The following is a 6,000-nucleotide window of genomic DNA, read 5'->3' as shown; positions in this document are numbered from 1 at the left end:
ACAATTCTGGCAAGGACACTAGCGTTTCAGTAGTTAACCTTGTGACCTGTGACAACATTTAGCGTATCTATACGCTGTTCACAACACATTTGTCAGGTGGGAATTTAAGAAGCATTATGCAAACGATAAAATCTGGGAACACAAACAGTTCAGCCCAGTCGAAACTCTTGACTCATGATCATCTTCGTTAAAACTCTTTGACTCATCTTAATTGATTGGAACTCAAAGATCGACTCATCTTTGTTGGAATTTCTCATGCAGGTGGACTCAGCTGAACAAGTTAAAACTCATAAAACTGATTTGTCCATTTTAGCTAAAGACATTCCACAAATTCCAATATTAGCTGATGAATTTATTTTGATCAAGACTTTTGATACCAAAGTCTGAATATCAGACTCCTAGACTGAATTCAAGGAATGAAACACATAAAACACTCAGAGTATGAATCCTTTATAATAAAGGTATATACCTCCAAACAGACACAGGAATACTGGCACAATGTGGATTAACTTGGAAGACACCACGGCCTAACTGAGACAGCTGACCACGGCACAAAAACGCTGCCTTTAGCACTCCAATCACAGTCACTAACTTATTTTCCTCAGGCAGAACACGCTATTGTTGCACCACACACTTTGGCGCCACATGTGGAGACAGATATAGTATGTTGCTGTAGATGTATTTCCAGTGCACCAATTTTACTTTTCATTTTGAAGTTGTCTAAAGCATTCCCTTACTGGCAAGTCGGTCTTTCTGTAACATAAATAAAACATCTCTAATTAATAACCAATTGTATGTAATCTTTACAAATAAAATTTGTCGCGTTAATAGTCCAGAACGGACATAGAACTGTAAACAATAACCATGTACTCTCAAAATAGTATTTGGTGGTAGTAGTTCCAGGAATCTTTCAATGTTCTAGCAAGGTTTTAATATATATAATTAGTTGGACAATTTAGAATATTCATTGTGAGTCTCATAAGTTATATTATTTATAGCTTCATATATTCTTTGGATATTTAGAGTATTGATGTCTATGTTGTACAGGTGTGGTTTAGGCATAATAATGGTGGTTGATAAAGATGCTTATTCAAATCACAACATACTTTACTTATTGTCTTAATTAACACAAGGATCTACTTTTCTGTGGTACAAAACCACTGGAATTGCAAATAGTGGAACCGTCCATGAGGGTTATCCATCTACAAAGTATGAAGTCCCACATTTTATCACTGAAAGTGACTGGGTAAGGAGAATAAAAGTGTGGTACATCCATACTGTGTAGGTCAAAGGTCAATAACAGGACAGAGTCACCTTATATGGAATTGACCAACGTATCAAGTTCATAGACAGACTGAATTTCCAACTATGGTCCTCAGCTGGTATTGGGGGCTCATTATCCACTAGGTTATATAGAAATCTGTTGGATTGGTGATAATATCGTTATTATGTGATGTGTATTACAGCAGGTTAAAATGTACTATAACATCATATGAATTAATCCCTGTTTTACGTAAATGTGTGTGCAAGAATTCATTTTGTGGGACGACAGTTGTCTTTAATTACAATCATTATCAGCAACAGCTCAATATGGTTTAACCAAAGGAACAAACCATGTTACCATTTCAAACCGTTAAGTCTGGTATAATTCCCTATTCTTTAACTTCTAAATGAAATGGTTTACATCAATTATATAGAGATTTGTAAATATACTTTTTTTAAAAGGTTTCAACTAGAGATGAGAAGAAATATTCTTATGGGCATAATCCTGCATTTCACACTAATTTAACCAAATTAATTATCATTCATGTCACAAAAATCAAATTACAAAAACTTAAGCATTAATTTTTAGCATATCTATACTGATGAAAACATAATTTAGTATTCCCATTTCATCACAAAGTAATCTTAAAGATTAGTTTTAGGAAATAATGGCAGAAAAATTGGAGAAATATTGGCAATAAAATACTTGTAGAGACCTGATTAGAAACAGCAGGAATAGTTCAGTGTTGCCATATGTGTTTAAATGTATCTATGGTAATCAAAGGGCCTAGCTGCGTGGAGGTATGTAGTGGTTCCTTCGGTGGGGCTACATCAAAGGCGCGATTGGCGGGGGTATCGGGCCACCAAGTCAACCTAGGAGAGAAGTGGGTACAAGCTGGTGGTGTATCAGCCCCGCAGACAAGTCGGTATGACAGGTATCCCTACACACTACACCGACTAACACAGACATTAACATCCAACTCATTAGCTCCTATATCTCCTAACATATCGATAACAAGCTGTTTGGCTCAGGTAAAATTATAAAACTTGTCTTCAGAGTTATTTACATTGGCCACCCTGTAAATAGGACACAGGGTGCACATTAGTACACTTAAGGTAAAGTGGTCAAGTAGGTATATTATAGGACAAACACTGACAGGTACCCCCCACGGTCTCTCCTACTCAGCAGTGTTTCTGTTGTTTACTTGGTATCAATCCTCCTTTTATAATTATATACAAGAACTTTACAATTATACATTCAAATTTAATCAATCTGTTTGGAAGCATTTTTTTAGTTAATTTCATACACATACCACTTTCAAACCGAAAATGTCAGCATATATTTATTGAAACTTTTCTCTGGACTATTACATTTAGCCTTGGATAATGTTGTTATCATATTAAATAATTCTGAATGGAAACAAATCAGAAACAAGAGGCCCAGAGGGCCTGTATCGCTCACCTGGTTTTTTGTTAGTAATTATCACAAGACTCTGACAATTAGAAAAATAAGCAAAATTGACTCCCAAAGTTTAATTTTGAATCACAACCATACAATGATGCTATTGATAACATACAAATATGCTATCCAATACATAGTTCAGAGACAAAGTAATTTATATGAAAGTAGTAGCCTAATTGACCTTTTTGATCTCGCATCTATTGCCGTCTAAGGCCCAGGGGGTCAGCCCTATCATTTGTACAATTTCAAATCCCAACCCTATAAGGATGCTACCATTGCATTATAAGTGCTCTTCTATTCTTAGTTGCAGAGAAGAAGTCGTTTATATGGAAATAGCTAAATTTACCCCTTTTGACCCCACCCTTCAGGCTCCCGGGGGGGTCAGCCCCATCATTTGCAAAATTTTGAATCCAAACCCTATAAGGACGTAACCATTGCATTATGAGCGTAATCCTATCTTAAGTTGCAGAGAAAAAGTCATTTATATGGAAATTTACCACTTTTGACCCCGCCCCTCAGGCCCCCAGGGGTCAGCCCTATCATTTGCACAATTTGGAATCCCCACCCTATAAGGATGCTACCATTGCATTATGGGTGGTATACCATGCTTAGTTACAGAGAAGAAGTCATTTATATGGAAATAGCCAAATTGACCCTTTTTGACCCCAACCCTCAGGCCCCCGGGGGTCAGTCCTATCATTTGCACAATTTTGAATCCCCACCCTATGAGGATGCTACCATTGTATTATGGGTGCTATACCATGCTTGGTTTCAGAGAAGAAGTCATTTATATGGAAAAAGCCAAATTGGCCCCTTTTGACCCCGCCCCTCAGGCCCCCGGGAGGTCAGCCCCATCATTTGTACAATTTTGAATCCCCACCCTATAAGAATGCTCCCAATGCATTATGGGTGCTATCCCATGCTTGGTTTCAGAGAAGAAGTCGTTTATATGGAAATAGCCAAATTGACGCCGGACGCCGGACGACAGACGCCGGACGCCGGACGCTGCGGTATCCCATAAGCTCACCTCGGTCCTTTGGACCAGGTGAGCTAAAAAAATAGCAGCATTGATTCATAGTAGTTTCAAACATCCTGTTTTCTAACATTTGATATGATTTCCTCTTCCTATCATCAATCTTCTAGATAAAACCTACTCTCAAAGAATGGAAAAGCACTTATATTGTTTGCCGTCATTGCGAGCCGATTGTTGTGACCGACCTAGACTATGTGTAGACAATACTTATAGATAGAACAAAACCAGAATGGCTCCCCATTATGATAAATAGAAAACACAAACAGCTCTTTTTTACCAAAGTTAATAAGGCATTAATCTTGATGACAGGTGGGTGTTAGCTGGGGAAGATTAAATAATCTGATCTACTACTGTCTCACTGTAACAACCAGTGTAAAAACAGTAGTGGGCATGCTAGAAAAACGACAGTAATATTATACCAATATCTGTTGGAGGCACCAGAGTAGTGAGTCTGGAAGCAGACAACAGTACTTACTGCAAGTGGGGCTCTGATAAACGCTTCCATTTAAAAACGATAGCTATAATGTTAATAGTTTAATCTAAAATTCAAACATGCTGAGACATTAAACACTTAGGCTGCAATAAATGTCAAGAGGGGTATAATTATACAGGCGAAAACTTTCCAAAACTTCTTACCAGTGGTGGCAGGAGCGCAATCAGAACTTCGGCACCAACCACCAGTATATAAACTAGGCTATAGATAGATCGGCCTCTATTACAGCGATTTTATGAAGTTTTAATTCTATTTGAAGTTTTCCATGCAAGGTAAAAGTACAAGACTTGAGAAAACCAAAAAGAAAGGTTATCAGGCAAAAGCATTAATATATAGAGGGGTTTCTTTTAGATCAGATGGAAATAGAAGTTGGTTTTGTTAAACATGTACAAAAAATGTAAAATTCTCCGACTCCAAAGTTAAGATAATGCCCAATTAATCTGGTCATTACTCTTACACTAGCTCAAACAAGTGCCAGCGTCTGATTCAGTAGAAATGAAAGGTGTGGAATGATATGGCTGGAGCCAGACTGATGATGGACCAGGCAGACTTACTCATCCCTCAGTAAGGCTGAGGAGTACAGATACCACTCCTAGTCCCTGTGTCTGTCCCTTCATTAGGACCAGACAGACTTACTCATCCCTCAGTAAGACTGAGGAGGACAGATACTATCCTTAGTCCCTGTGTCTGTCCCTTCATTAGGACAAAACATACTTACTCATCCCTCAGTAAGGCTGAGGAGTACACATACCACTCTTAATCCCTGTGTCTGTCCCTTCATTAGGACCAGACAGACTTACTCATCCCTCAGTAAGGCTGATAAGTACAGATACCACTCTTAGTCCCTGTGTCTGTCCCATCATTAGGACCAGACAGACTTACTCATCCTTCAGTAAGGCTGATAAATACAGATACCACCCTTAGTCCCTATGTCTGTCCCTTCATTAGGACCAGACAGACTTACTCATCCCTCTGTAAGGCTTTGGAGTACAGATCCCTTAGTCCCTGTGTCTGTCCCTTCATTAGGACCAGACAGACTTATTCATCCCTCAGAAAGGCTGAGGAGTACAGATACCACTCTTAGTCCCAGTGTCTGTCCCTTCATTAGGACCAGACAGACTTATTCATCCCTCAGTAAGGCTGATAAGTACAGATTCCACCTTTAGTCCCTGTGTCTGTCCCTTCATTAGGACCAGACAGACTTACTCATCCCTCAGTAAGGCTAAGGAGTACAGATACCACCCTTAGTCCCTGTGTCTGTCCCTTCATTAGGACCAGACAGACTTACTCATCCCTCAGTAAGGCTGATAAGTACAGATACCACCCTTAGTCCCTGTGTCTGTCCCTTCATCCCTTCATTAGGACCAGACAGACTTACTCATCCCTCAGTAAGGCTGAGGAGTAAAGATACCACTCTTAGTCCCTATGTCTGTCCCTTCATTAGGACCAGACAGACTTACTCATCCCTCAGTAAGGCTAAGGAGTACAGATACCACTCTTAGTCCCTGTGTCTGTCCCTTCATTAGGACCAGACAGACTTACTCATCCCTCAGTAAGGCTAAGGAGTACACATACCACTCTTAGTCCCTGTGTCTGTCCCTTCATTAGGACCAGACAGACTTACTCATCCCTCAGTAAGGCTAAGGAGTACACATACCACTCTTAGTCCCTGTGTCTGTCCCTTCATTAGGACCAGACAGACTTACTCATCCCTCGGTAAGGCTAAGGAGTACAGATACCACCCTTAGT

The 6,000-nt window shown here is 39.5% G+C and overlaps 1 pseudogene; it reads right to left on the bottom strand.

Annotated features, from left to right (window-relative positions):
* Window positions 1-436: 436 nt before the first annotated feature.
* Window positions 437-6,000, bottom strand: part of LOC138319708 (protein cappuccino-like) — an 85,763-nt pseudogene continuing 80,199 nt past the window's right edge.

The sequence above is a fragment of the Argopecten irradians genome, chromosome 3, assembly GCF_041381155.1.
Source record: "Argopecten irradians isolate NY chromosome 3, Ai_NY, whole genome shotgun sequence".
Taxonomy (NCBI): Eukaryota; Metazoa; Mollusca; class Bivalvia; order Pectinida; family Pectinidae; genus Argopecten; species Argopecten irradians.
This window is presented reverse-complemented; position numbering and strand designations above follow the sequence as displayed.